Raw genomic sequence first — 12,689 nt, 5'->3', positions numbered from 1 at the left:
GATTTTATGTGGCAACTCGAGCGCGGGTGGTTTTGAATAAAGCAGTCAAAAGTGGGGTTAATGCCTAATGGGGAATAGGAATTAAAGCATGCATGCACATGCAATTTTTTCAAACTTTTTGTAGAATACCTGTGCACTCAAACATTTTAATACTAATGAATAATGATAACTATGATATATTGTAAGTTTTTATAAACTAGGAAGGTCATGCATGATAGCTTGACCACCTTAATTAATTGATTATCTTATGCAGGGGCAAACTAATAAAAATGAGTTAGTAGATGTAAATTAATGGTAAATATTGCATGTATAATTGATTATCCAATGCTTGTCTATTTATTATGCATAAATATAGAATTATTTTTTCAAAACACTCCTACACATATATAGTACATAAAATACATTATTTGATGAGTCCTAGTAGACGATCGATGCTTAGACGTCAACTATGTCAGGGTGACTTGAAATTTGCACTGGACTTGCAAAATGGATTGACGAGTAAAAAATATCACTTTTGCCAAGATGTACGATGGAATTTTGTCATCTGGGCTAAGGGGTGAGATCGTTATTTTAGACTTTTAGTAAAACTTTGCACTCCCTCCGTTTCGTGTAATAGAGTTGTTTTTCCATTCAAGAAGTTACAAGGTAATAGAGTCATTCCTCTTTTAGGAAATAATTAGGGTTTTTAATATCACTCCCTTATTACAATTAGAAATCTAATTAACCTATTAAAAAAACTAAGAAATGAAACGCCCCCAACCCTAATTTTTGCCTCATTTCACGCCCTCTGTGTGTGTGGAAGCGCCGCTCCACCTTCTCTCTTCTTCTTTGTTCTCGAAAGCTACTTCCGGCTGCTCTCACCGCGATTCTTCTCTATTGGCGACGGCGGTGTCTAGATTTTTTTAGGCATTTTTAGTTTTTGAACTTTAGAATTTTATCAGTTTTTAAATTTTAGACATTTTCGGCACTTTCCAGATTCATTAATTTTGTGAATTCTGTCAATTGTTATTGCAATTGGCGTAAGTTTCATTTATTAAAAAAAAATCTAAAATTTGGTTTTCATTTGTGTCTATTTTTATTTGTGCAGAATATAATTTTTCATTTTATGTAGATTTATGTTATTCCATTAAATAAAAAATAAATATGTAGTACGGAGTACATTATAGATTAAAAATTCACAATGTCAATTTAATTATTCAAATTTTGAATAAACCCATCAAATTACTTATTTAATTTATTATCAAAACTACTTAACACACTAAACATTTAGTATTTCTTAAATTCCTCGCCGAAATGAAGCGTCTCTATTAACGCGGGACGAAAGGATTATTTTTTTAAGGTTTTATTTTAACTTTTACTATAATTTTAGTTTATTCCATTTCATTTTAAGTTTCTATGGTTTTCAAAACCACTCATAATTAAATAGGATGTATCATTGTTTTGAAGTCAGATTTGATTATTAATATATACTTATTGATTTCAAGAAATTAGGATTTCTCCGATACCTCTACAGTTCAGTCATAATTCTTGTGGCACGTCTGCATCATTACTTATTACTCTATGTTAATACTTTTTATATTTTGCATTACTGCTTATTATTAAAACAATCTTAGATCATATAAAATCAATGATGTGCACTGTGCACATACCTAAAGATATTACTCCATAATTAACTTGATTGTTGATATTATTAGTGGCTTCTTGAAGTATATATGAGAATAAATACAATGCATGCATGCACTAGCATATTTGGTTGAGATAACCATGATATATGTAAAGAAAATTGTCATAATCATATGATCAACTAATTCACTATCAATACTTCGAAAATAAATTAACTAAAACATGTTATGAAGATAGAAATATGCTTGGTTTATAATTATATTTTCAGAAAATAGTTCGACTGGGAAGAAAAACATTTCTCAAAGTCATCTAATATATTTTTTCTTAAATCCTTAAATCTGCGACGAGAAAAACTCTTCTTTTATTGGGGTTGTGAGAAAAGAAGAAGGTAGGGGGCTGCAGGGACGGAGGCAGGAATTTGTAGGGGGAGGGGCAAGTTTATATATGAGAGAATTTTAAGAATTTGAGAAGGAGCATTTAGTGAGAAATTGAAAAAATTAAATTGTAAAATACACAATATATATACTAATATGAAAATATGAGGTGGGGCAATTGCCCTCTTTTCTTGCGTGTAGATCCGCCCCGGGGGCCGCACTTATAGATTTCAAAATTAAAAAAAAAACGGCAGTTATAGTTATAAAACAAAATATAGTAATATTTGACTTGACAAAGGACACTATTACCTTTTTGTCAAAACATCTTAAAACGGAAAAAAAAATTATTTAAGGATGTATCGCGGGGCAAATCTCCCTTGGCAGTTTTCCGACTGCTGAGTTAACATTATCCCCCCACTGCCAAAGGAGTATTTACCCAGTAATGCATCCCCAATTTCACAATGCTCTCCTTGTTATGATGAGCAATTGAGAACCATTTCCTCTATATTTATACACGGTTTCTACATAGGTATATTTCAAGCATATTCTTACGTATAGCAGCTGGAATAAATGTATCATCCATCGTTTCTACACGGAAGATTTATCCTACATATTGGTTGTTTCTCCAAGCACGTAAGGAAATAGCAGAGAGTTTTCCAACATTTTTATTTATTAATTTATGACTTTGTATGATAGTGATATATATTTGGTTAGTAATATCAATTTTGACATAAAGACAACCATAAATTCCTGGTTGACGAAAGAGAAATTATAAGATAAAGAATACAAGACAATAGTAATCTTTCCTACGGTTATAAATTAATTTAGCTTAAAAATCAGACATGATTTGATGCTTGATTCCAAGTTGACTCATGTCGTCTTATAATGTCATTATCACAACATTATGTCTACAGAACAATAACCATGTCTCCAGTAGCTTAGCTAGGTATATACTCCATCCGTCCGCGAATAGGAGTCCCGGTTCACTTTTACCATAAATGGTAATAGGGTCTCACATTCCACTAACTCATTTCACTCACATTGCATTTAAACTAATACTACACGTGAGACTCATATTACACTAACTTTTTTCCACTCACTTTTCTTAACATTTCTTAAAACACGTGCCACCAAGAAATTGGACTCCTAATGGCAGACGGGGGGAGTAATATACTATGAGACACTGACGGATGTAAGCGGGGTTGAGCAGGTCGCCCTACCCCACTATCAGCGTACGGAGGATGGAAATCTCCAAGAAAAATTCTCCGTTTTGGATATCTTATAAAATGCTCGTATGTAGAAGCTTTAATGTTATCGTGTAGTGTGTTTATGCATGTTTGAGTTGATTTGTATAAAAAATTGTTGGAATGTTATGGAAAATTTTGCGTATTTGTAGTGAGGTTGGCATTTAGGACCCATATTGCCTGCGGCGCCATCTTCTGTCGTATCCCCTTTATTTTCCGAAGATCCCTTGGCGTGCTGTGTGATCTCCAGCCTCACCAGCACAAGCGGGAACTTCAGCTCTGGCCTCACGCAACTACAAAAAGATTAAAAAAAAAAAAAAAAAAAACTTCTTCATTCGTCAATGACAGATAATGTTGATGGCAACCATCACTGCCCTCGACTCATGAGTTTTATTTCCTAGATCCGTCACAGATAATTAGAAGAATGAAACGTACTAAACTTTATTATACACCTTATAATCAACCCATCCTTTTTGTACATACTAAAATAATAATAATGTGAGTAGGAAACCTATTCATTTCCATGTAACAAATGACAATAATCATCATTCTTGATTCCTAACTACATGCATGTGTTGATATAGTGAATGAATCACCTAGTGAAGAAAAAATAACGACATAAAAGTAAGGAATCTTAATTGTATGTAAAAATCAAAAGATCAAGGATCTGATTCCTTACAACATAGAAATATAAGCTCAATGAAGAAGAACAAAAAAGGGGGAGGGTGAAGGTGAGAACTTTTCTTTACCATGACCCCAAAGAAAAGTAAAGGGTGAAAAACCCTAAAGCATGAGAATAGACTGGAAGCATATGCCATATCCTCAGCATATGCCAGCGAAGGTGCGTAGCTAGATCCTATATAAAGGCTGAACATCAACTCCAACATATATCGGTCGAGTCGAAGGAAGATAGATAATTAATGATGTGGAGAGAATAACAGTGTGATTCTCCTTCGGCAGGATGAACATGCACATGCATATGTTTCTTGCCAAAGGAGAATTGCCCTGCAATTCAACCCCGCAATGCAGCACTGCCGAATTAATGGTTTTCTTCTATTGGTGTGTATGAATATTGGTGATTAATTGTTTCAAGTTCTATCGTTCGACTTAGGTCGACATGTTGCTGGCTGAATTAATCCACCATCCAGAAATTCCAGCCAAGCAAGAAGCTGGCTGTTATGAGTTCTTACAATCCTGTGATTTTGGTTGGTTGATGGAGCAACTTGGTTACGAGTTAGTTAAACAAGCAACGACTCAATTCGGGTTATTCCCACCAATCAATATGTTACTCCTATAGTACTTGTATAAAGTTCATAATAGAGTCTACATATAGCAGGTGAAAAACAACAGATCTTCGATACTAATTTTTCATGAATTCTATAATCTTGAATCTATTTCCACTTTTGGAATTTATACGAGTAATGCTGTTAATTAGTAACTGAGTTTCTTGTTGGGGTGAGCGATTACATAAACTTGGTTCAGTCAGAAAACTTAAACAAGCATAAGCCAACTGAATCACTACTCACTAAGTGTCACTAAATAGTAAAAACGCAATTTAAGAAGGAAACATGTCCAATACTCTAAAATGCTTGATTTCTTCCAAACAATGCCACAATTAAAATTTGAAAGTGCATGTAAATAAAAAAACATGAAATGTTGCACGAATCACGATTTGGAGCCTTTGACAATTGACATGTAATGTAAGATCAACCGCCTAAGTAATGGTCTAATCACCGTGAGCTAGATATCTGTATATTTAAATTATGAAGTTCATAAAGCTACTTAGTATAAGAAGCTGCAAGCAAAACAGTGACAACTGAAAAGCAAAATTATACAATACTCCTGAGCTTGCCATTATCCTGACTGTGATATTTGCTCATTAACACAACTGCATAAAAACATCAAATTTAATCTACAATAGTCATATAAATTTACCATATTCCCACTTCTTTTAAATAAAATTATTTGCAGCACAGGTAGTGATGAGAACCGAGTTTTCCTAGAAATTCTACCTAAGAGAAGTAGGTAAGAACATCCATCTAGGATGACATTGTACATGTTTCAAATACTGAGACACTGTACACAGTTTTTCTGTAGATAAACTAGGTCATCTGTCTGTACACCATATCTGAAACCTAAGTTCACATACCAAATGAGAAATAGCCTTTCATACATTTGTCTAGACAAGTAAGATTAGACCAACTTCTGCAAAACCACTGAAGAAAGCTATATGCGGCACCAGAACACCAATACTAAGTAAAAAGGAAATGCAATTAAAAATCCAATAAATATCTCCTAACACTCCACGAAATCTGTAAAATTAAACCATGACTAAGTGCATCTCCATGTCACCTCAAACAGCTACTCAATTAGTTAAATATAGTATATTGATGGTAAATAATTTTGCTTAATTTAGTTTATGTGAATCAGACAAGATTTGATGCTTGATTCCAAGTTGACCATGTCGCCTTATAATATCATTATCACAGCATTATGTCTATAATAACCATGAATTATCTCCTGTAGTTAGGTACACAATATAGTATGAGAACAATGGCATGTACTAAACTTTAATATACCGCTTATGATTAACCTACCCTTTTTATACGTACTAAAATAATAATGTCAGTGAAACCTATTCATTTCCATGTGATTAATGACAATAATAATCATTCTTGCTTCTTGACTACATGCATCTGTGTTGGTATTGTGAATGCATCCCCCTGGTGAAGAAAGAAACGACATAAAAATGAGGAATCTTGTATGTAAAAAAGCAAAAGAAAAACAAGGATCTGATTCCTTACAATATAGAAATATAAGCTCAATGTAGAAGAGCAAAAAAAAGGGGGAAGAGTGAAGGTGAGAACTTTTCTTTACCATGACCCCAAAGAAAAGAAATATATGCGATGTTCTCGGCATATGCCAGTGAAGGTGCATAGCTAGGTCCAATATAAAGGCTGAAGATTGACTCCCAACATATATCAATCAAGTCGAAGAAAGATAGATAATAATGTTGTGGGGAGAATTACAGTGCGATCCTCCTTTGGCAGGAAGAACATGCACATGCATACTTGTTTCTTGCCAAAGGAGAATTGCCCTGCCATTCAACCCCGCAATGTAGCACTACAAAATCAATGGTTTCTTCTACTGGTGTGTAAGAATGTTGATTAATTGTTTCAAGTTCTATTGTTACATGCTGGCTGACTTCACCTGCCATCAAGAAAGTCTAGCCAAGCAAGAAGCTAGATATTATGAGTTCTTACAATCCGACATTTTTGGTTGGTTGAAGGAGCAACTTGGCTACTAGTTAAACAAGCAACGGTTCAGACTATGGGTTATTCCCAAGTGCAGCATTGAATAGGTTATATATCACTTTCATAATAGAGTCTACATATTGCAGGGAAAAAGCAACATATCCTTGAACCTAACTTTTCATGAACTCCGTGATCATGAATCTATTTCCACTCTTGTAAAGTATACAAGTAATGCTATTAGTTACTAACTGAGTTTCTGGCATTAGAGTTCTTGTTGGGGTGACCGATTTCACAAATATGGTTCAGTCAAAACTCTCAAACAAGCATGAGGTGAAACCACTCGAGGCTAAATTATATTTCATAAATTTGATGATAACTTCATCAAAAAATAGTTTATTGCTGGCGACATTGTCATTTCCCTCTACACTCTATCAGTTAATTGAATCACTAGGTGTCACTAAATGTAAAAAAAACGCAGTTTAACAGGGAAACATGTCCAATGTCCTAAAATGAATTTCAACTATCATTTGAATTCTTCCAAACAATATTTGAAACAATGAAGTGATGCCAATAAAGTATCATGTAAATAAAAAAACCTGAAATTCTGGCACGATTGGAGCCTATGAAATGTATGATCATCTGCTTAAGTAATGGTCTACTCACAACGAGCTTTATATCTGTATATTCAAATTATGAAGTTCATAAAGTTACTTTATATAAGAAGATGCAAACAAAGCAGTGACATATAAGAAGCAAAATTATCCAATAGGCAGTTATGATAAAATATCATTTCCACGAAGAGAAGGTCCTAAACTTGCTATTATCCTGTGATGGTTAATCTATAAACACAACTGCACCACACCGTCAATTTAATCTACAATTGTCATATTAATTTACCATATTCCCTCTTCTTTTAAAAGAAATTATTTGCAACGCTGGTAGTGATGAGAACGAGTGTTCCTGTTCTACTAGCTACTCTACATAAGAGAATTAGGTTAGAACATCCATCGGATGACATTGTACAAGTTTCAAATACTGAGATAAAATACACAGTTGTGTAGAAACAACGTTATCCACATGAATCAGTATACCATATCTCAAACCTAGGGTCACATTCCAAATGATAAATAAACTTTCATACATTTTTCCAGACAAGTAGGTTTAGACCAACTTCTGCAAAACCGCCGAAGAAAGCTATAGGCTGCCACCAAGACACCTATACTCAGTAAGGAGAAAATGCATTTAAAAATCCAATATGAATATCTCTTAAAACTCCACCAAGTCTGTAAAAATAAAGCATGACTAAGTGTATCTCCATCATCCCAACTGCTACTCAATTACTTGAAGATTACTATTGACAGTAAATAATTCTGCTTAATATAGTTTGTGTAAATCAGACAGGATTTGATGCTTGATTCCAAGTTTACCATGTCGTCATATAATGTCATGATCACAACATTATGTCTATAATAACCATGAATTATCTCCGGTAGTTATGTACACAGAAAACAAAGACACATACTAAAATTTATTACGCAGGTTATCATTAACCTATCTTTTGTGTACATACTAAAATAATACTAATAATATTAGTAGAAAACCTTTTCAATTCCATGTGACAAATGACAATAATCATCATTCTTAATTCATGACTACATGCATCTGTGTTGATATAGTGAATGCATAGCCTGGTGAAGAAAAAATAACGACATAAAAATGAGGAATCTTGCAATGTAAGAAAGCAAAGAACGAAGGATCTGATTCCTTACGACATGGCAAAATAAGCTCGATGCAGAAGAGCATATTCATGGAAGCAAAAAAAGGGGAAGAGTGAGGGTGAGAATTATTTTACCCTGACCCCAAAGAAAAGTAAAGGGTGAAAACCCCCAAAGGATAGGAATAGGCTGGAAGCATATGCGATGTCCTCAGCATATGCCAGTGAAGGTGCATAGATATGTCCTATATAAAGGATGAACATCAACTCCTAACTTACATCGATTGAGTCGAAGAAAGATAGATAATAAGGATGTGGAGAGAATAACAGTGCGATCCTCCTTTGGCAGGAAGAAAATGCACATGCATACTTGTTTCTTGCCAAAAGGAGAATTGCCCTGCCATTCAACCCCACAATGTAGCATTACTGCATTACAGAATCAATGGTTTTCTTCTATTGGTGTGTATGAATGGTTAGGGTCAACATGTTTCCGGCCGACTTTGCCCATCACTCAGAAAGTCCTCCCAAGAAAGAAGCTACAAGCTATTATGAGTTTTGGCTACTAGTCAAACAAGCAACGGCTCAGACTTCGGGTTATTCCAAACTGTAGCATTACATAGGTTCTAGCATAGTATTAATTTCATGGTAGGGTTTACATATTGCAGGGAAAAAGCAACAGATCTTTGAGCCTGATTTTTTATGAATTCCCTGGCCTTGAATCTATTTCCACTCTTGCAATGTATACTAGTAATGCTATTAATTAGTACTAACTGAGTTTCTAGTATTTGAGTTCCTGTTGGTGTGACCGATTTCACTAACTTCATTTAGTCAAAAATCTCAAACAAGCATAAGATGAAACCACTCGAGGCTTAGATTTCATAAATTTAATGATAACTTGTCTCTTTCCTTTGTATTTTTTACTCTATCAGCCAAGTGAATCACTAGGTGGCACTAAAAAGTAAAAATGCAGTTAAAAGGGTAACATGTCCAATGTTCTTAATTGTATCTCAACTAAAGATAATGAAATAGAAAACCTGAAATGCTGACATGATTTGGAGATTTGACATGTATGATCAACTGCCTAAGTAATAGTCCAATCACAGCATGCTTGATATCTATACATTTCACAGGCATTAAATACTAAGACAAAGTACACAGTTTTTGGATATAAACTAGGTCATCCAAATGAGTCAGTCCACCATATCTCGAACCTAAGTTCACATACCAAATGAGAAATAACCTATTATAAAATTTTTCGAACAAGTGGGATTAGACCAGCTTCTGCAAAACTGCCAAAAAAAGTTCTAGGCCACCACCAGGACACCAATACTCATTAAGGAGGAAATGCATTTAAAAATCCAATGTGAATAACTCTTAAAACTCCACCAAATCTGCATAACTAATTAAACCATGACTAAGTGCAACTCCATGTCACCTCAAACTGCTACTCAATTAGTTGAAGATAGTAAAATGGCGGCAAATAATTTTGTAGGATAATTAGTGAGCAAATCTCCTTTGGCAGACAGTCAAAGAAGCCATAGATCTAGTAAACTCTAAGTAGGTGACTGATTGTCTGCTGAAGGAGATTTCCCAATAATTCACCTACACCAGAGACACAAAAAATATTTTTTAAACTGGTATATAGTTTCGAGTTTTGTTTCCCCCATGTACAACTTCACTCATAACACCAAATTAACTAATACACAACTCTGCCTTTGTTTCTGTCATATTTTCTGGTAGATGCTTTAACAGAAGAGTAGAATCATATTCAGGTGAAAGCATAAGGATAGAAGTTAGAATAATTCCTAGTTCCCTTATCTCTAATGAAGTTTTTCGAACAAAATCTGAATCGCATATCACAGGAGTTGGCGTGTTTAAGCAGCCAACCTTTTTCGAATGGTTACAATATGAAAGCCAACGTGTGCGCGAGTAGCTCTGAGCTGATGTGTGCATGTTTTAAAGCATGAGAAGTGATAAGCCAAGTTATCCATTTGCAGATGACTAATATTCTTGAAACAGTGATATGCATCCGAGAAGTGTGGTCCTTCATCTCGAAAGATGTCGCATTTTCAGTGGAAGTCAACATGACATTTCATCATACTCTGTGTGATCATCAACATGGATCAGCTAAATATTACAACCAAGGCATATCAATTATCATGGAATAAGTTAAAATCAGAGATAAAAGATTGCCATGGCTAAATGCTAATCCTAGAAAATTCAGGAGAGAGTTTCATTTTCTACCCAGATGATGCCATTTCTTTGAATTGACCCAATATTAACACTCTCTATGGTCTAACCATATTTTTACTCTAGCATGTGAATGCATCGGTTGGACTATGTATATACCTACATATTTTCTACATCCATTGACACATTGGCTATGGACAAACCTTAATTAACATGCTTCAAGCAACTTATCATGAGCCATCTGTTCAAGAGGCATTTGTATTTCTTTCTTATAGGGGGGAATTGGACTTGTTGATAAGAGCAGTCAAGCATATCTTGATCAGGATAAACAAAGATATGCAAGACCAGGGGGACCATGAGTGCAAGAGAAAAGGTGAAAGGAGGCCCAGAGGCATTGTTCCACAGCATATACCGTTGAACTCCCAAAGAATATCCACGTAAGATGCGAATATTTGAGAATACCCAACCCCACCCATGCTGGTTTAACAGAGTCAAAGGCAGAGGTTGACCTCCAAAGTGCAAACAGTATAGGAACTAGGAAATGGAAAACAAAGAGAATGTAGTTCTCATTGTGTGTGAACAGTACCTAATTCTACAAAGGAGAATATAATTTCCATGCCATTCTACATTTCCATAGCTGGTTCAAGATGCTTTTATATAAATTTTACTCTCTTTCGCAGCATTTTTGTTACTATCAATTAAGTGATATCACAGATAAAAGATCGAGGATTTGAACGAAGATGACTAAACAAGTTCAAAATTAATCTATCCATCAAAGTAAATGGTAGATTATGTTGAATTATTTTATCAATCCACTCCATCACTCAAGATTGGTTACAGAAATCTAGAAAGGCCAAGCTCTAATAAGCCAGCACTGATCAATGCTAGAGTTACCAATTAGTCTAATTAATAAGCCCCAATTAACTAGTTTAATAATCCATAACTGATGGCGTGATTTCTGAATCAAGCGAAATGAATGTTAAGCATAACCGAGCAGTTCTAGGCAGCATAATATCTTTAACTGGGAAAGGACAGCAATTATAGAAGAATGAAAAAGTGAAGTGAAGCATAAAAAGTAGCAGTACCGTAGTAAAGAAATTGGAGCGCCAAGATGATGTGATGAATTGCAGATAAATGAAAGAAGCATATTCGGGAATAACCTCTATGGTCGTTGTGCGATGTGCATGCACGCTTCACCATGGCTCTTTCCTTCCTTCTCATTGCCGGTTGAGAGGAATAGGATCTAAAAAGTTTTACTAAGATTTAAATTAAATTTTAAATGAATGTGGTTTGTGTATTCTCAAGGGAGACTCCTTATAATCCATTTATGTCGTTATGTTCTTTAATTTACTCTAGACTTCATAGTAATCAGGCTTTATTTACCAAAAAAAGGATGGGAATTGGGATAACCTGTTTGGGTTCGGGTCAACCTACTCGGATTGCCGGGCTATTTGAGTGTGGGCTATTCTGGTTATGAATTTTTTGAGTTATAAATTTTCAACCCTAACCCTAAACCGTCGAGTTTTGGGCTAACTCATCGGGCTATTCGGGCCTAAAAGTTTTCGAAAATAATTTCTTGTATCAAAATTTTCTTCTATAAAATGATTTTAAATTTTAGATACTTTTTTTTAAAATTAAAATCATATAAACTCTTCATATTTTCATAGTATTCTACAATAATACATAGAAAGAAGCATTTCATCTTGATCAACTACAACATAAATTAAAGTTTGTGTTTGTGTCATTATTTTGGTATTGTTTGTAACTACAACTTTTCATTGAATTATTCTCTCTCTTACTTTACCATTTCTCCACTTTAACTATTTATTATCATTTTTATAAAACGAGTGCAGAAATGGAAGTGTGACTCCTAATGGGGGACGGAGGGAGTAATTCTTTGTGAAAATTAAAAATCATATCTTACATGAATCACTATTAAATGATAAATATATTAAGATTTTGATGAGTTATTTTTTAATTTTGTCTTGATTGGCTTTGGTGGTGGTAAGACACTAGTGGCAGATGATGGGACGGTGGAATAATGAGTTGAGGTGGAACTTGAAAGCTGATATTGTGGGATCGAGTGGAAAAGTATAGAATGAAGATTGAATAAGACTAATGATTATGTAGAAAGATTGAGTATTCAAAAATATATAAAAAACACTAAAACTTGATAATTTTTAATTAAAAGTTGCAACTCATCGGGCCGACCCGCAATCTGTTCGGGCCAACCCGTTTAACCCGCTAACCCATTCAGGCCAACCCGTTTAGCCCGTTTTGTATTCGGGTA

The 12,689-nt window shown here is 34.5% G+C and overlaps 1 long non-coding RNA gene across 1 annotated transcript; it reads right to left on the bottom strand.

The window, feature by feature from the left end:
* Window positions 1–5,607: 5,607 nt before the first annotated feature.
* On the bottom strand, window positions 5,608–11,662 carry LOC125208861 (uncharacterized). Its single transcript, XR_007174238.2, has 4 exons — window positions 11,485–11,662; window positions 10,097–10,311; window positions 7,092–7,172; window positions 5,608–5,964 (listed from the first exon to the last, which is right to left on the bottom strand). It is a non-coding gene; the product is annotated as an uncharacterized LOC125208861 (long non-coding RNA).
* Between the last annotated feature and the right edge of the window lie 1,027 nt (window positions 11,663–12,689).

Source organism: Salvia hispanica, chromosome 3 (genome assembly GCF_029641045.1).
Source record: "Salvia hispanica isolate PSC_SH4W2 chromosome 3, Shi_PSC_v1, whole genome shotgun sequence".
NCBI classification, from domain to species: domain Eukaryota; kingdom Viridiplantae; phylum Streptophyta; class Magnoliopsida; order Lamiales; family Lamiaceae; genus Salvia; species Salvia hispanica.
This window is presented reverse-complemented; position numbering and strand designations above follow the sequence as displayed.